Source organism: Mauremys mutica, chromosome 4, assembly GCF_020497125.1.
Source record: "Mauremys mutica isolate MM-2020 ecotype Southern chromosome 4, ASM2049712v1, whole genome shotgun sequence".
In the NCBI taxonomy this organism is placed as follows: domain Eukaryota; kingdom Metazoa; phylum Chordata; order Testudines; family Geoemydidae; genus Mauremys; species Mauremys mutica.
In genome coordinates this window covers 122,885,646-122,905,375 of record NC_059075.1, presented here as the reverse complement: position 1 = coordinate 122,905,375, position 19,730 = coordinate 122,885,646, and the positions used below count along the sequence as shown (strand labels likewise).

At 50.4% G+C, this 19,730-nt stretch overlaps 1 pseudogene; it reads right to left on the bottom strand.

Moving 5' to 3' along the window:
• Positions 1–337: 337 nt before the first annotated feature.
• LOC123369044 lies at positions 338–6,112 on the bottom strand (annotated as a pseudogene).
• Between the last annotated feature and the right edge of the window lie 13,618 nt (positions 6,113–19,730).

The window sequence follows — 19,730 nt, the reverse complement described above, 5'->3', positions numbered from 1 at the left end:
CGTGCCACCACAAGTGAAATTACTGTTCAGTGGCATTTCAAAAACAAAGTTAATGAGCACATTATGGATCTGTTCCTGCTTCCATTCAAGCCAACAGGACTTCCCCCACTGATTCCAAAGGGAGAAGGATTGGGTCCCATGTTACCCATTGGTGTCCTTTACAACTGCACAGAAACCTGGGGATCAACTTTAGGAAGGATCCTGCTCTGGGTCGGAGAGAGGAAGAATTTAGCAAATGACCTACTGAGTCCTTTCCATCTTTAATTTCTTTGATGATGTGAACTAGGGAAATCTCCATCCCGAGAACAGGGTGTCCTAGGCTGGGTGCTGCCGAGATTTAAATTGATGTCTTCACTGTGTCTTGTCTGGAGGTTTCTCCTCCCTCTCTGGAATCTGTCTTTTCTTCAAATATGCTCCGGAGTGCAACCTGGAGGCAGCCTCTGAATCGGTGCTGCCTGTAGCTCCCAACTAGGAAGTAAATAACTGGGTTGATGCTGCTGTTTATAGAAGCCAGCAGGTAAGATAGCTCATTAGCGTGACTATAATGAATAAGGTCAAGGAAGTATTGTACACTGAGGGGAACAGCAAAGATGAGAAAGAAGAGGACAGTGAGCAGGATAACAGTGTAGAGCTTTTCTTGCTGACGTCGCTGTGAGCTATGTCGGAGCTTGATGAACAAGATCAGACTGGACACAATCATGATGGGAGCAAAAATGAGGAAATTCAGGCCATACATGGGTAGGAACGTAAGCCAACAATTTTCAGTTCCATCAACAAAACATAAAGAATACACTATTCCTGACAGCAGGCTGGAGAGAGCCCAGAGCAGCGCACAGACAATGGCAGACAAGTGCTTTGGGCGGCGGCATCGGTGCCAGATGGGAAAGAGGACAGACACACACCGCTCAGTGCTGATGGCCGTCAGGAGATAAAGGCTGGTGCTGTATGCGAACAAAGACAGCAGTTGAAATGAGTTTATTAAGTTAAGTTCCGCTAAAGGAAAACAAAATAAATGTTTGGCATTAAAGGTTATAAGGAAACCAGGCAGGCAGAGGAGGAAGCCAAAGTCAGCAGCAGCCAGGTTGAGGATGTAGACAGTGAAGATGTTCCTCTTAATGTGGAAACCAAGGAACCAGAGCACAATCCCATTCCCCACCATCCCGAACAGGCAGAGCAGCAGAGTGATGCTGTCAATGATCACTGCAGTTAAATAATCTGTTGCACATCTATAATTTTCATCCTCAGGCTCCTGGCTGTGTATAGTCACAGACAGGTACATTGGACTCAGCTCACTCATCGTGAACCCTCCACTGTGGGATGCTGGTCTTTCCTGTTCTCCTTCTCTCACACACACCTGTTAGCAGAGAGCAGACAGAGGAGAATCAGTGACTTTGACAACCCCAATGCTGTTTTTCACTGATCATTCCAGCCAGGGCCGGCTCGACCATTTTTGCCACCCCAAGCAAAAAAAAACAAAAAAAACCAACCTGCTCAGACTGCCACCCAAACTGAAGAAGCAAAAAAAAGCCACCCGGACTGTACCACCCCAGGCATGTGCTTCCTCCGCTGATGCCCGGAGACAGCCCTGATTCCAGCCCTTCCCCAGCCCCCTGGCCAGGAACAGCCAGATCCCAAGGAGTGGCAGTGAGAAATATCCAGAGAGATAATGGTCATAGGGGATACTAGGGACAGAGAGAGACCTGGAGAAAGACCGATGTATACAGACCAGCCTGGAGAGACAGACAGAGACAGAGACAGAGTTAGAGAGACAGAGAGGAATAGAAAGGGAGAAAGAGAAAATAGGAGGGGCTGTCAGCCATATATGTGCAGAGAATGGCAGGAATAAGAAAAGTTGGGTGAGAATTCAAGAGTGGAGTTGAGAGAGACAGAGAGAACAGGCATATATCATTAATGATGACAAAGAGCAGGCCCTTACCTTGCTTTCTTCCTTCCAACGTCCAGGGGTCTGAACCAAGTATTTACAAGAGCCGAGCTGGGGCAGGTCTGCTTCAGAGTCTCTCTGTCTCACGGTCACTAACTGCAGTTCTCATTGTAGGATCTTCATGGGAAAGATCTCTGAGTAACAGTGTAATATAAAGACACGAAGAATTTCTCTGCTAGTCCTTGTGCAGCGTCCAACACTCAATCCCTTCCCTGGTCCTGTCATAGAAATGTCTTTCTCACATTGGGCAGAGTGGCACACAGAGATCACAGTGTCCGGGCATCTTCTGACCACTGGGCAGTTTAATAACATCAGACAACATCAGGGCTATGCTTCCCTTTTCTGGCTGCTTCTGGCCTCCTGCACATAAAGGAAATGCTTGCACAAGGTTAAGTCTCACAGGATAGAATCACAGAAAGTTGCTCTTCTCTGAGAAAGGTTCCTGCTGTTTAGGGCGTTACCCTACTATGTTCATTACAATGAAAATTTGCACCTTCTCAGTTGTTTAATTTTTCTAAATAACATATTTTTGGGACACTTTGGTTATGATTTTTGTGTCTTGAGATTTCCCAACACCAGAGTATCTGGGCCATGATATATATTCTACACATCCCCAAAGAGATATCTGACGTCCATATAATTTATAAAATTAATGGGGGAATAAATGATTTCTGCTTTTTTCAAGAAACCCATCTACTAGAAAAGGAGATTAAAGAAAGGCATTTCAACAGAACCGGTATGAAAGGTGATATTGTCTTGACATTCACGTCAAATGGTGACTTTAAAAGAAGTAGTAACTATAAATATCTAAGATCCAGACTAACACGGTTATGCCTCTGATATAAATATCTATATCAATATGGTCATTAGAAAATTTAAATAATCCCAGAAGGACACAAAGACACATCTGTGAATGAGGGAAATGTAATGGCTATAAGAGAAGGAAACAAGTGTGGAATCCCCTCCCCAGCTGCATGGGGCCACAGTGTGAAACAGCCAGTCCTCCCCAACAAGCCCCGATGGATATGGGGATGGGCAGAGAGGGGAGGTGGCCCCAGGGGCCTGGTTGTCTATATCACTGGCAGGAAATCCCACCCTGGCACCCTGCCGCCAGCCCTCCTTGTATATGTTATTTACAGCTGAAGGATCCTGACCGGGGTGGGAGGGGGAGAGGGAGGAATTTAGCAAGTGATCTGCAATATCCTTTCCATCTCTGATTTCTTTGATGCTGTGATCTGAGGAAATCTCCATCCCCACAACTGGCTCTACCAGGCTGGGTGTGCGGGGACTTAATTGGCTGTCTCCATTGGGTCTCCCGTGGGAGGTCTCTCCATCCTCTCTGGGATCCACCTTAACTTGAAAGATCCTCTGGAGTGTGACCCCGACAAAGCCCCTGAATCACTGCTTCCAGTAGCTCTTTACTATGAAGAAAATAACTGGCTTGGCGCTACCATTTACAGAGGTCAGCATGCAAGATATGTCAGTCTGGTGATAAGAACTGATAAACTGGAGGAGGTATTGGACACTGTGAGAAACACACAAGATGAGGAAGAAGAGGATATGAGCGGAATACCCTGTACTGTTTTCATGGTGACGTCAGCTTGAAGAACAGGATCAGATTGGACAGAAGAACCATAAGGGGAATGAAAATCAGGAAATTCAGGCCAGACATGAGTATTAGTGTCATCAGACAGTTTTTCAGTTCCATTAAAAACAGAAAAAAGACACCAATCCTCTTAGCTGGCAGAAGAGAGCCCACAGCAGGGCACAGACAATTACAGGCAAGTGTTTTGGGTGGTAGAATCGGCACCAGCTGTTGTTAAGAAAGGACAGACACCTCAGTGCTGATGGCTGTCAGGAGGTACAAGCTGGTGCTGTATGTGACCAAAGGCAGCAGGGAAAATGTCCTCAATTAAGTAGAAAAAAATCATGAACTACAACAATAGAAATATTCAACAGTATTAATTATGAGGAAAACAAGCAGTGGTAGCCAGACTGAGGATGTAGACAGTGAAGGGGTTTCTCTTAATGCAGAAGCCAAGGAACCAGAGGATGATTCTGTTCCTCACCAGCCCAAGGAAGCAGATGAGCAGAGTGATGCCATCAATGATCACTGCAAGTAAATCATATATTTGGCATTCAGTCCTATTTTCTGGACCCCAGAATACAAGCTAGGCTATGCAGGAGACAGGGACACTCCACTGAGCTCAGTCATTATGAAACCTCTGCTCTGTGATACTTGGTCTTTCCTCACATAGCCCCATTCAGTCAAATGGATGAACCCCTTCCAGGGTAGCAGAGTTCAACAAACTGTCAGCCCTTTTCAGAATCTTCGGCCCCATCTCTGGGCCCTTTAAGTCCCACCTCACTTGGGCTTCCTGAGAAAGCCTTGTCCACATCTCAGGGCTGAGGCCATTCTCCCAGTGGTTGGTGGGGGGACCCAGGCCCATCTACTACTCGAGGTCCCACCCAGGGACCCTATAAACAGCAACTACATACCGCTGCCTCCAGTTCATTGCTGCTGTTCCCTGGGCCTTTCCTGACATAGGCCCTTTCTTTTCCCCCTACCCTCAGGGCCGAAGTTCTCAGATCCTCCTTGCTGAATGCCAGTGCCACCCAAACCCCCGTCCTCTGGTTCGGCCTTGAGCTCCTGTGACCAGGGAGGCAGAGCTGTGACACTACCTGATGTTATAAACTGCTCATGAAATGCCCCAATGTAGACAACTCTGTGTTCCACCCTGCCCACTGTGAAGACATTTCTCTGGTGGGACTTGGCAGGGACTAGGTGTCAGATGCTGCACAGGAGCTGACAGGGAAATTCTTAGAGTCTGGATTACAGATTATTCCTCAGAAAGAGTTCCCAAGAAGATACAATTGGGGTCCCATGTGTTAGTATCTGTTAGTAAATATTAACCCTTTTAGTCCTTTTCTTTTTGTATATTTGTTTATTTTGTATATTAACTATTATTTAGAATCTCTATGATATTAACAAATAGTATGGTTGAATTCTAAGGCCCAGCATAACCCTATTCAGGAATTCTATGCTTTAGGCTGTATCTAATAATCCTTGGCACCTCCATGTCAATAGAACTCCAGATATTCATGAAAACCATCCTCTTATATATAGATATGAGGGAAGATTGTTATGGCAGATGTTTCCTGTTGGGGAATCAACAGAGAAGAATGATGATCGGGGGGAAGAAGGACTGACTGAAATATATTATCTTGAAGAACACTTGGTCCTTTCAGCTGTAAACAATTATGCCTTCACACATCAATCAGGTAAACTAAGAATGTACAGATATTAAAGGAAATTCCATCAGAATGTAAGAAATGACATCTGAACATATGGTTCTGGCAAAGAAGGGTTTCTCTGTCTAAAACCCTTATATAATGACAGAAATTTTGGCATTTAGCTAGGAAATGAAACTGTTGCGCCCCACCAGTTACAGTGAAGAAGAGACACAGAGCCAGCTTTTACCTCACATCAAGGCTGGTAATGTATCTGTTCTTTCTGTTTTCTGTATAGTGCTGTACTAATCACTGATTGATAATCTTTAATTCCAGGTGAGTCTGTTATTCAACAAACTGGAATCATCATTAACTTCAGATATGCAACGCATGGGACTGAAGAAAAGTAAGGTGGATGGATTCTTTGCTCTTTGACATCATTAGTGATACTTGGCTGGTCTCTCTTTCTCTTCCCCTCTGCAGCTCTCACCCCCTGTCTCCTCCCTACAAGGCTGACAGCCCCTCTCAATCTCTATTTCTGCCTCCTTAACCCTCTATCTCACTTGGCCAGGCTGGTCTCCTCCCATACCCCTTTCTCCCTGTCTGTCTCTGTCTCCAGAAACCTCCCTGGCCATTATCTCTCTCAATATTTCTCACTCCCACTCATTGATATCTTGCTGTTCCAGGCCATGAGACTGGGGATGGGATGGAATAATTAATGCTGGGGATAGCCGAGTTACTGATTTGCCTTTGTGTGATCTCTGCTAACAGGTGTGTGTGTGAGAAGGGGAGAAGAAAATACTGAGTATCACAGAGCAGAGGTTTCATAATGACTCAGCTCAGCGGAGTGTCCCTGTCTCCTGCATAGTCCAGCTTGTATTCTGGGGATACAGGAAATAGTACTTAATGCCGAATATATGATTTACCTGCAGTGATCATTACTGATGTCACTCTTATAATCTACCTCTTTGGGCTAGTGGGGAACATGCTAATGAACACAGTAGGGTAACACCCTAAAACACCAGAAACCTTTCTCAGAGAAAATTATATGAACATCAGATATCTCTTTGGGGATGTGTAGAATATATATCATAGCCCAGATACTCTGGTGTTGGGAAATCTCAAGACACAAAAATCATAACCAAAGTGTCCCAAAAATATGTTATTTAGAAAAATTAAACAATTAAGAAGGTGCAAATTTTCATTGTAATGAACATAGTAGGGTAACGCCCTAAAACAGCAAGAACCTTTCTCAGAGAAGAGCAACTTTCTGTGATTCTATCCTGTGAGACTTAACCTTGTGCAAGCATTTCCTTTATGTGCAGGAGGTCAGAAGCAGCCAGAAAAGGGAAGCATAGCCCTGTCTGATATTATCAAACTGCCCAATGGTCATGAGATACCCTGACACTGTGATCTCTGTGTGCCACCCTGCCAAATGTGGGGAAGACATTTCTATGACAGGACCAGGGAAGGGATTGAGTGTTGGACACTGCACAGGGACTGGCAGGGAAATTCTTTGTGTTTTTATATTAAACTGTTACTCAGAGATCTTTCCCATGAAGATCCTATAGTGAGAACTGCAGTTAGTGACCGTGAGACAGAGAGACGCTGAAGCAGACCTGCCCCAGCCCAGCTCCTGTAAATACTGGGTTCAGGCCCCTGGATGTTGGAAGGAGGGAAGGAAGGAAGGTAAGGGCCTGCTCTTTGTCATCATTAATGATACATAGCTGTTCTCTCTGTCTCTTTTTCACTCTGTCTCTCTCAATCCCACTCTTCAATTCTCACCCAACATTTCTTACTCCTGCCGTTCTCTGTACGTACATGGCTGACAGCCCCTCCCATGTTCTCTTTCTCCCTTTCTATTCCTCTCTCATCGCTCTCTGTCTCCCTAACTCTGTCAGTCTTTCTCTCTCCAGGCTGGTCTGTACATATCAGTCATCTTCCGTGTCTCTCTCTGTCCCTAGTATCCCCCATGGCCATTATCTCTCTGGATATTTCTCACTCCCACTCACTGGGATCTGGATGGAACAATCAGTGAAACACAGTGCTGGGAATGTCCAAGTCATTGATACCTTCTGTCTGCTCTCTGCTAACAGGTGTGTGTGAGAGAAGGAGAAAAGGAAAGACTAGCATCCCACAGTGGTGGGTTCATGATGAGTGAGCTGAGTCGAAAGGTCTTGTCTGTGACTATGCCCAACTGCAGGAACAAGGATGTGTTGTTGCAATTTGGGCAGACACTGGGGCTGGAGTGCGGTGCTGGTAGTAGGAGTGAGCAAACCCGAGAGTGGGGTGCAAAGCATGGCCTCGAAAAGAGGTCTCTAAAGAAGGGCATTCCCAGCCACGAGGCCTCCATTTGTCAGGAGCCCATGGGGGAGTGGGAGGTGCTGCAGGGACCCACACACAGTGTGTAGGATGTGATTGTTTGTAAGGTATCTGATCTGCTGCTTTATGGAATGGCAGGACATTAACTCTGATGGAGATCAGCGCTCTGGGGACCTGGCTTTCTTAGGAGTCACCAGACAAACAAAAACTCCTTTGCATATCTGCTAAACACGCATACCCAAAATAGGGGTAGAGGAGACAATTAAAGAGTTAAAAAAAGTAAGGAATTCTTTTGTGAAAGGGTGTGTTGTCAGATGCTACTGGTGTGGTGCTCTGCTTTGTTGAATGTTGATATCAATCGGCTGCATGTGTGTGTTCCCGCTGTGTGCTGCCCCAGCTCTCCGCAGATAGCTGACACAGCAGATCCCGAGAGAACCCCCAATGACCACAGACTCTAGTAAGGTACGAAGGCACGTCGGCCAGGTTTATTGTTGAAGAGAAACACAGTCTCCAGCTCCCGGCCAAACGAAGTCCAAGGTGCTGCTAAGGTGATGCTAGCCAGTACATACATGCTCCCTGGCAATGGACTCAGTTCAGTCAGTGGCGGAACTTTCCACTGCCCCCTAGGCTGGAGAAAGACATCCACTCAGGGATGCATTCTTATACAGAGGTATAAACAAGTTACACATTACTCCTGACGTATTGAGGTGCAACCCCTCTACGTAGCAAGGTACAACCCCTCTACGTAGTAAGGTGCCGCCTCTCACCTTGTACATGTTGGTTCGAACAAAACAACTCTATCCATCATATTACCCTTTTGGCCCTGTCACTGGGATGGGTCAGCCTGTTCCTTGTTATCTGTGTGGAGTGTACAAGTATGCGAATGTTCTGATATCTGGTGCCCAGTACCTTTTAGGTATGTCTCTTTATGCAGTATCAGCCCTTTCCTTGCCAGCTTCTGTGAGCAGGGCCTGCCTCTGGCTCACAGCTTAACTTTGCTTTATGTTATGTTGACCATTACTTTAGTTCAGGCCTCAGGCCTCATACTGGGCCTCTGATAAGGGTTTATGTTTCAGGCCTCATCTTACTACAGGGTGCACCCCGCCCTTCGAGGCCCATTGGTCCTAGCCCATCCCACCCCAGGAAGAAGCAGCAAAGGTGTGTTCTCTAGGCCTGCCTAGACAGGTTGCACTGAAGCAGCCAATCAGAACCCAGCAGGATCAGATGAAAATAGCTGCAGACCCTGAGCAGGTCAGTTCCCATGAGGACCAGAGGAGCAAGTGTGGAAGGGTGCTCCTTCCTGGTCACAGGAGCTCAAGGCCGAACCAGAGGACAGGGTTTGGGTGGCACTGGCATTCAGCGAGGAGGACCTGAGAACTTCTGCCCTGAGGGTAGGGGGAAAAGAAAGGTCCTATGTTAGGAAAGTCCCAGGGAACAGCAGCAACGAACTGGAGGCAGCGGTATGTAGTTGCTGTTTATAGGGTCCCTGGGTGGGACCTCGAGTAGTAGATGGGCCTGGGTCCCCCCACCAACCACTGGGAGAATGGCCTCAGCCCTGAGATGTGGACAAGGCTTTCTCAGGAAGCCCAAGTGAGGTGGGACTTAAAGGGCCCAGAGATGGGGCCGAAGATTCTGAAAAGGGCTGACAGTTTGTTGAACTCTGCTACCCTGGAAGGGGTTCATCGATTTGACTGAATGGGGCTATGTGAGGAAAGACCAAGTATCACAGAGCAGAGGTTTCATAATGACTGAGCTCAGTGGAGTGTCCCTGTCTCCTGCATAGCCTAGCTTGTATTCTGGGGTCCAGAAAATAGGACTGAATGCCAAATATATGATTTACTTGCAGTGATCATTGATGGCATCACTCTGCTCATCTGCTTCCTTGGGCTGGTGAGGAACAGAATCATCCTCTGGTTCCTTGGCTTCTGCATTAAGAGAAACCCCTTCACCGTCTACATCCTCAGTCTGGCTACCACTGCTTGTTTTCCTCATAATTAATACTGTTGAATATTTCTATTGTTGTAGTTCATGATTTTTTCTACTTAATGAGGACATTTTCCCTGCTGCCTTTGGTCACATACAGCACCAGCTTGTACCTCCTGACAGCCATCAGCACTGAGGTGTCTGTCCTTTCTTAACAACAGCTGGTGCCGATGCTACCACCCAAAACATTTGTCTGTCATTGTCTGTGCCCTGCTGTGGGCTCTCTTCTGCCAGCTAAGAGGATTGGTGTCTTTTTTCTGTTTTTAATGGAACTGAAAAACTGTCCGATGACACTCATACTCATGTCTGGCCTGAAGTGGGCTGTAGCCCACAAAAGCTTATGCTCAAATAAATTAGTTAGTCTCTAAGGTGCCACAAGTACTTCTGTTCTTTTTGCGGATACAGACTAACACAGCTGCTACTGTGAAATCTATTCCCCTTATGGTTCTTCTGTCCAATCTGACCCTGTTCTTCAAGCTGATGTCACCATGAAAACAGTACAAGGTATTCCGCTCATATCCTCTTCTTCCTCATCTTGTGTGTTTCTCACAGTGTCCAATACCTTCTCCAGTTTATCAGTTCTTATCACCAGACTGACATATCTTGCATGCTGACCTCTGTAAATGGTAGCGCCAAGCCAGTTATTTTCTTCATAGTAAAGAGCTACTGGAAGCAGTGATTCAGGGTCTTTGTCCGGGTCACACTCCAGAGGGTCTTTCAAGTTAAGGTAGATCCCAGAGAGGATGGAGAGACCTCCAATGGGAGACCCAATCGAGACAGCCAAGTTAGTCCCCGCACACCCAGCCTGGTAGAGCCAGTTGTGGGGATGGAGATTTCATAGATTCACAGATTCATAGACTCTAGGACTGGAAGGGACCTCGAGAGGTCATTGAGTCCAGTCCCCTGCCCTCATGGCAGGACCAAATACTGTCTAGACCATCTGTAGTGAGGCGGTGTGGCTCCCCGCTGCCCCAGAGGAGGAAGAGCCCATCCAGATGCCAGAGTGGGCGGAGCCAGGGAGCTCTCAGCCCGCACCTCAGAGGGTCAGGCGGTGACCTGGAACTATAAAGGCCAGCCCTCAGAGCTCAGTAGGAGCCCAGCCACCAGAGAGAGTAGATGTCCCTAGGGGAGCCCGTGACTGGGAAGCTCCTGCGGCCCGAGGCAGTCGCCCAGATTGTCCGGGCCTACCCTGCGCTCGCTATCCAGAAGAGTTGCCAGACCTACCCTGCGCCCGCTATCCGGAGGAGTTGCTGGACCTACCCTGCGCCCATTATCCCGAGGAGTTGCCGGGCCTGCCGACCAACCCCTTCCCCGACGAACCCATGATCCTGGATCCCCCATAGGCCAACACTAGGACCCAGGTAGGGCCCAAGGGGGAATGTGGAAGTGGCCCGGGGGCAGCCGACCCCAGTCTGGCTGCAGCACTACCATAGCCTATGTCGGTGTGTTGTGGCCAGGATCCCCACTGACTAAGTAGCGGCTCTTCAGCCGCTTCTAGGGCCCCCGGCTGGGACGCAGTGGAGTGGGGGGGCCTGCGTCCCCCCTGCCACCCAACTCTTGGGTGGCAGACTCCCACTCTCCCTAGCCTGAGGAGTCTGGAGCCTGTTGTTACTGCTCAGCCCTACCTGAGGGCCTGAGCCCCCTGACTCAGCGTTTGCTGCCCCGCCCTGACCTAGGGCTGGACTAACCGCATTTCAGCCGGCTACAGCAAGGGTTACCGAGGGAGACCCCCTGGCCAGACTAGTTCCCGGGAACCATCAGTATGTAGTGAGCCGGTGTGGCTCCCCACTGCCCCGGAGAGGGTTGAGCCCCGGCGAACTCTTGTACACGTGGTACGAGAAGTGGGGATCTGATCCCTTGACCCCTGTGAGAAGGGGCCGGAGGGGGAAAGCCACCCCCAGAGAACCATGCAGATGGAGCGACTGTTTAAGCTGCTAACGGAGAGCCAAGAGCGGCAGCAGGCCGCCCAGCTACAGCAGCAGCAGCAGCAGGCAGCTGCCCAGCTCCAACACCAACAACAGCGGGACGCTGCCCAACTCCAGCAGCAGCAACAGCAGCATGCCGCCCAACTCCAGCAGCAGCAGCAGCTCGGAGCCCAGCTGCAGCAGCTGGTGACAGCATTACCGCACCCCGTAGACCTGCAGCAAGGGGACGGGGCTTGGTCACCATGCCCAGCCGCCCCAGTGCAACTAACCAAGATGGGTCCCGACGATGACCCCGAGGCGTTCTTGGTAACGTTCGAACGGGTGGCACTGGTCGCTGGGTGGCCCCAGGACCAATGGGCCACCCTTTTGGCCCCATACCTAATAGGGACTGCCCAGACGGCATACCGGGGGCATACCGGAGACTGCCCAGACGGCATACCTAGGAGTCCGAGGGGAGCCCCCTCCCGGGGCGGTCGCCCTGAACTCAGACCCTGTTTTCTTTGTGGAAAATCAGGACACTTGCAGCGGGACTGCACGGAAATGGACTGCAGCTTTGGGCAGGTCTGTGCAGGGGACACCAGGTCTCGGCTACCACAAGCTCCCAAGATCACGGTCCCGGTAGTGATCAGGGACCATGCCACCCAGGCTTTGATCGACTCCAGCTGCAGCCAGACACTGATTCGCCAGGCTTTGGGACCCCGGGTGGACCCCCACCTGGGAACAATTCACCTGCAATGGATCCATGGGAATGTCCGGCCTTACCCGAGTGCTTTGGTCCCATTAACAGTGGCTGGCTTCACCCGACAAATCATTGTCGGCTTAGCCGCTCGACTTGTGTACCTGGTGATCCTGGGGCGGGACTGGCCTGCCTTTGAGGAGGTCCTCCGGTTGACCCCAGCGCTGGAGGGGGAGTGCCAGGAGGCCCTACCGGAAGAGGAGTGCAGGACCCCAGGAACCAAAGCAGGAACTGAAGAAACCGACAATCCCCTGCTGGAGCCCGCGGTCGAACCCCTCCTCCATACTGATTTTTGCCGTGACCAGAGAGCTGACCCTACCCTTAGCCGGGCCTATGAACAGCTAGCAGCAGTCGATGGGACCATCATCAACCCCCAGCACGCAACCCAGTGGCCCCACTTCAAACTACACCGGGACCGCCTATACTGGATTGACTGTGACCCCTGCCCGAAGAAACCCCAAACCCAGCTGCTGGTACCGCGGTGTCACCAGCAAGCTGTGATGAAGCTGGCACATGCTATCCCGGCTGCCGGGCATTTGGGCCATGAGAAGACCCTCGCCCAGATTTTGACACGGTTCTTCTGGCCCGGCATTCACCAGGAGGTAAGGAACTATTGTAGCTCCTGCCCAGAGTGCCAGTTAGCCGCTCCCCCGTGAGTGCCCAGGGCACCCCTTGTCCCCATGCCTATAATAGAGATGCCTTTTGAATGAGTGGCCATGGACCCCGTGGGCCCCCTCCCAAAAAGTGCTTCAGGGTTCCAGTATGTCCTGGTCATCATTGACTACGCCACCCATTTCCCTGAGGCCATTCCATTGCGGAGCACCACCGCCCGGACCATCGCTGGGGAACTGGTGAAGGTCTTTACTCTGGTGGGCCTTCCCCTGAGAAATCTTAACAGATCAAGGCACCAATTTCACCTCCAGGTTGTTACAGCAGGTCTGCGAGCTCCTGGGGGTTAAACAGTTACACAGCTCCGTCTACCACCCGCAGACGGACGGGCTGGTGGAACGATTCAACTGGACCCTCAAGGAGATGTTGTGGAAGTTCCCGCCGGAGGAGCTACGCCGGTAGGACCAGTTGCTCCCTCCCCTGCTGCTAGCCATCCTTGAGGTACCCCAGTCATCAACCAAGTTTTCCCCATTTGAACTGTTGTATGGGCGCCATCTGCGGGGCCTGTTGGACTTGATACGGGAAACTTGGGAGCAATCCCCCTCTCCCAACCCAAGGACTCCTGAAGTATGTCCTCCAGCTGCAGGAGTACTTTGCTCAGCCTTGGGCCCTGGCTCGTGGAAACTTAAAGGCTGAACAGGACAGGCAGGAACAAACTTATAACCAGGAGGCGCAGGTACGTGACTTTGAACCCGGGGATTGGGTCCTGTTCCTCCTGCCCTCGAGCGAGTCAAAGCTACTGACCCATTGGCAGGGACCCTACGAGGTAGCTTGTAAGGATGGGCCCGTCACTTACGAGATCCACCAACCCGACCGACGCAAGAAGACCCAGCGATACCGTGTGAATTTGCTGAAACTGTGGTGGGAGCGGGAGGGCCTGCTGATTAACCCTTACCTGCCAGAGCCTGAATTGAGTCCCCGCGCACCCCAGACAGAAGACTCCACTGCTCCTCTGCTTGGCGACACCCTTACGGAAGAGTGGCGCAAGCAGGCCAAATTTCTCCTGCAGGCTTTCCAGGGAACCTTCACAGCCCTACCTGGATACACGACCCTGGTCTATCACTCTATCCAGACCAAGCCAGGGAAGGTAAACCAGGAAACAACCAGGCCACTGCCGTACCAGATGTGACAGGAGGTGAAGGAAGAGGTAAAGGCCAGTGATGAGCTGCCAAAATCTTAACAACCGGTTCCCTACCGGGTCTTTGGCGGCAGGTCCTTCATTTGCTCCGGGTCTTCAGCAGCACTTAGGTGGCGGGTCCTTCAGTGCCACCGAAGACTCAGAGCGAGTGAATGACCCGCCGCCAAAGTGCCGCCAAAGACTTGGAGCGCCGCCCAGTGAGTAAGCCCCATGTGTTTTTTTACGTGTTTTTTTTTAAGTTCATCCCTGCCAGGGCCCTGTCAAAACTGTTCAAATCGGTCCCCACACTTCCTAAAGCTGCCCTCGCACATCGGGATTGCAAAATTGTATCAGGGGCAGGTAGGGAAGGCTGTGCCTCCCAAAACAGCTGTCCTCCCCATCCAACACCCCACCACGTCCTGCCCCCGACTGCCCCCCTCAGAACCTGCAATCCATCAACCCCACCCCTGCTCCTTGTCCCCTGACCACTGACTCCCAAGATCCCCCCACTCTAACTACCCCCCCAGGTCCCCACCCCCTACCCAAATCACCCCGCTCCCTGTCCCCTGATTGCCCCGACCCCCTCCACATCCCTGCCCCCTGACAGCCGCCCCCCCAAAACTCACTGTTGAATAATAGCTGACTGCGGGCTTGGCTACACTTACAAGTTGCAGCGCTGGGAGTTACAGCGCTGGTCATGCAGCTGTGTAGGGCCAGCGCTGGAGTGTGGCCACACTGACAGCTACCAGCGCTGCAGTGTGGCCACACTTGCAGCACTTTCCAGCGCTGTATTGAGAGGTGCATTGTGGGCAGCTATCCCACAGAGCACCTCATCCCGTTTTGGCGCCGTTTTGGCGCTGAGTATTGTGGGAAGGGGAAGGAAGTGTGTGGGTCATTCCGCTTCCTGTTCCAACGCCCCGTGGTGCATCGCTTCACATCCCAGCATTCTGTCTTTCTGGCAACGTTTGGCGCCATTGTGAGTGTCTTTCTGCTCTGTGTGTGAATCGCGATTTCTGTGGGAAATGGAGCCCGAGCTGCTGAGGACTGTGCTGATGAGTGTCGCCAGCACAACACGTTTGGCAGTCGAGCTATTCCTTCAGCTCCAAAGTGACAGTGAGGAGTCTGACGATGATATCGATATCAATTCTCCTGCCGCGTGTGACACTAAAGTGCTTGTGGCATTCACGGAAATGCTCAGCACCGTTGAACGCCGCTTTTGGGCTCGGGAAACAAGCACTGACTGGTGGGATCACATCGTCATGGAAGTCTGGGATGACGAGCAGTGGCTGCAGAACTTTCGTATGAGAAAAGCCACTTTCATGGGACTGTGTGCTGAGCTCGCCCCCACTCTGCGGCGCAAGGACACAAGATTGAGAGCTGCCCTAACGGTGGAAAAGCGGGTGGCTATTGCAATCTGGAAGCTGGCAAATCCAGACAGCTACCGGTCGGTCGGGAACCAGTTTGGAGTGGGAAAGTCGACCGTTGGAATCGTTTTGATGCAAGTTTGCAAGGCAATTAATCGCATCCTGCTAAGAAAGACCGTGACTCTGGGGAGCGTGCAGGACATTGTGGATGGCTTTGCACAAATGGGTTTCCCTAACTGTGGAGGGGCAATAGATGGGACGCATATTCCTATTCTGGCCCCCCCCCCACCTGGCATCAGAGTACGTTAATCGTAAGGGGTATTTCTCTATGGTTCTCCAGGCGCTTGTGGATCACCGCGGGCATTTCATTGACATTTACACAGGCTGGCCTGGAAAGGTGCATGATGCACGCATCTTTCGGAACAGTGGCCTGTTCAGGAAGATGCAGGCAGGGACTTTTTTCCCAGACAGGAAGATCACAGTAGGGGACGTCGAAATGCCCATTGTGATCCTTGGAGACCCCGCTTACCCGTTACTGCCTTGGCTCATGAAACCCTATACAGGGAAGCTTGACAGGAGCAAGGACCGGTTCAACTACAGGCTGAGCCGGTGCCGAATGACTGTGGAGTGTGCTTTTGGCCGTTTAAAGGCACGCTGGCGTTGCTTGTATGGGAAGCTAGACTTGGGGGAAAGCAGCATCCCCGCGGTTATATCCGCTTGCTGTACCCTCCATAATATTTGTGAAGGGAAGGGTGAAACATTCAGTGAGGCATGGACCACCGAGGTTCAAGTCCTGGAGGCTGAATATGCACAGCCAGAGAGCAGGGCTAATAGAGAGGCCCAGCACAGGGCTTCAAGGATTAGGGATGCCTTGAGGGAAGAATTTGAGGCTGAAAGCCAACAGTAATGTTTGCTGCCTTGCATGGGAGTGAATTGCACTGTTTACACTGTTATTCTATTATCCCTAAAATGATTTGCAGTGCCTCTTTCTTTTCTGGGCTAAGGTATCTTTCACTATCTGCTATAATAAAGACTGTTTTCAAAGCCAAGAATTGTTTTATTGAAAAGAAAAAAACTTCCTTGACAGACAGACACACAACATTTCATGAACACAAGAGGGAAGGGGTGTGGGTTGGTGAACTGTACAGTCACAAGTTTGCATATGTCCTGTCTGGAGTGCTGTTTAACAAATCCTGCACTTCAGGGTGCATATACTGCATGGTGATGGGGGTTGAGTGCAGAGGGTAAGGGTGGTGGTAGGTATCAGGGCTGGTTGGTGAACGTACAGGTGTTGGAGGCAGCTGGTGGTGGTAAGAACCTGAATGCTGGGGAAAGGCGGTTTGAGCTGACATTGGGGCACAAGGCAAAAAGCTTTGGGACGGGGGGGGGGCTGTGGGGCAGCACGGGACTGCTCTGCCTGCATGGCTACGATAGCCTTGAGAGAGTCCGCTTGGCTCGACAGGATGTCTAGCAGCTGGTTTGTGCTTTTCCTCTTTGCCACAGCGTTTCTACGCCAATGTCTCTGGCGGATCATGCTTTCCTTCTCTCACCACTCCTTCAATTCCTTTCTCTCTGCAGCAGAGTGATGAAGAACAGTCTTCAGCATGTCCTCTTTGCTCTTTCGGGGATTTTTTCTCAAATTTTGTAGCCTCTGTGCTGTGGAACATCTGCTCACTCCAGGAGTCAAGGTCACTGTAGAAACCCAGAAATGAAACATTTAACAGGGGCAGCATTGTATCCACTATCTCCAGACATGAATTGTTACACTGAGGGGGTTCGCACTTTAGCATTCTTTTACCACACGCATAACATGACAGAAGCCACGAAACGGTGAGTGAGGGGTGCTTATAGAGGGAGAAGTGGGGCTTGATTGATAGAGGGGAGCTGGTTGCTTCGGGTAATCTGGAGTGATAGAGGGGTTGAGTGAAGATGCAGCTGCAGGGGTGATCTTCACTATCTCCCTATCTCTTCACTAAAGAGTCTCCCAACATTTTTCACAGGAGTTAATCCTGGAAGATGTCTCCCTGCTGCGAGTCACTAGGGGACAGTGGGAGGCTCTTTTACAGCAATGTGGATTCCGCCCGGGACCCTACGCGGCTTGCCTGTGTTCAGAAATGATCCCCCCCCCACTCGCGGAACAGTGGCGCGGACGCGTCAGCGTGACTGGGACAAGAAACACAGTGGCTCTCCCTATAAACCTGCGCAGGCATATTGCCCACGCTCTGGCTGAAACTTTTGCTGAGATAACTGAAGCAGATTACCGCGACGTGATAGACCACATCAACGGGCTATTCCACATCTAGAGGCTGGCATGCATGCAGCCATAACCCCCCTTCCTCTCCAGAAACATTTCCACCCAGAAAATAAAAGCCGCTTACCGTTAACCCGCTCCTCTGCTTGTCCTTCTGCAACTGCTGGCTGCTGCGATTGGGTACTTTCCTCCTGGCTTGAGAAGAGCTCCTGGCTGCATGCCCACTCTGGGGTGTCTTCCCCCATCCCAGTAGCTTCACTCGTGGTTTCCTCCCCCCCCCCGCCGCCGCCGCCTCCGCCTCCTCCTCCTGTCCCCCAGCCTGCTCAGAAGTGTCCATCGTTATCCTGGGACTGGCAGTGGGGTCACCCCCAAGTATCTCGTCCATCTCCCTGTAAAAATGGCAGGTCGTGGGGGCAGCTCCGGATCGGCGATTCCCCTTGCGGGCTTTGTAATAGGCACTCCGCAACTCTTTAACTTTCACCCTGCATTGTAGTGCGTCCCGATCATGGCCCCTATCCAGCATGGACCTTGATATCTGCTCAAAGATATCGTAATTCCTACGGCCGGAGCGCAGCTGTGCCTGCACTGATTCCTCCCCCCAAACACTGATGAGGTCCATCAGCTCGCCATTGCTCCATGCTGGGGCTCGTTTGCCACGTGGAGGCATGGTCACCTGGAAAGATTAACTGATTGTACTCCACACCTGGCTGCAGCAAACAGGAAGGAGATTTTTAAAATTCCCGGGGCATTTAAAGGGCTGGTCACCTGAGGCAAGAGCAGTAGAGTGCAAACTGATGAGCAGAGTGGCTGAACAGGAATTCTGGGATAACTCCTTATTCCCTGGAGGACACTTAAAGCGCTGGTGAGTGTCCACACCTGCTGAGCAGCGCTGGATCACCAGCGCTGCACTCCTTATACCCCTGCCGGGATGGGTTTTCAGCCAGCGCTGCAACCAGGGAGTTGCAGCGCTGGTTGTGCCCTGCAAGTGTGGACGGGGTGTAATTGCAGCGCTGGAAAGCCTCCACCAGCGCTGCAACTTGTAAGTGTAGCCAAGCCCTGCATCTCCAAATATAATACGCATGTAGCCAATAAGTCAGATTTAATAGTCTTTATTGGATTCTGATATTTATTGCAAAGTTGAACTAAGTGCTTTGATGAAGCAGTTTTTACAAGCACTAGTATGAATTGAAGCTAGCAGTTACATTAATTTAATCTCTGTTCTGTGGATATGATGAAAAGCTTGGCAAGAATTTAGACAGTAGCCATGGCAAATGTTACAGAACACCATTGTGGGGTTAGGGATTATATAGCTACTGCCAGTGGCTGTAAACAAAAGAAATGATGTTTTAACAGTTAGCCAGTGAGAAACTATAGTATTTCCATTATTATACAAACAGGTCTTAAAGTCATTGCCTTTCTTCCTGATGTGTTAAAAGCAATTACATTGGTTAATAAAATTCAAAGACAAGTTTTGTTTTTCCTAGTCAAAGTGTAAAGGACAGATCCTCTTTAGAATGCTGGGTGATATAGTCTTACCATTATCTCTCTAGCTATTTTTCTATGTAAAACAAGTTACAGATTTAACCCTGTCTGAAACAAAGAGACAGATTAACATGAATAGATAAAAGACGGTTACTCACCGTTGTAACTGTTGTTCTTCGAGATGTGTTGCTCATATCCATTCCAGTTAGGTGTGCGCGCACCGCGTGCATGCTCGCGGGAGGTTTTTACCCTAGCAACACTTGGTGGGTCGGCTGGGCGCCCCCTGGAGTGATGCCGCTATAGCGCTAGATATATACCCCTGCCGACCCGTCTGCTCCTCAGTTCCTTCTTGCCGGCTACTCCAACAGTGGGGAAGAAGGTCGGGTCTGGAATGGATATGAGCAACACATCTCGAAGAACAGTTAAAACGGTGAGTAACCGTCTTTTCTTCTTCGAGTGATTGCTCATATGCATTCCAGTTAGGTGATTCCCAAGCCTTACCTAGGCGGTGGGGTCGGAGTGAGACGTGGCAGAGGGTAAGACTGCTGAGCCAAAGGCGGCATTGTCTCTGGATTGTTGCACCAATGCGTAGTGAGAAGCAAAGGTGTGAACGGAAGACCAGGTGGCCGCTCGACAGATGTCCTGGATGGGGACATGGGCCAGGAAGGCGGCAGAGGAGGCTTGTGCTCTTGTAGAATGAGCGGTGAG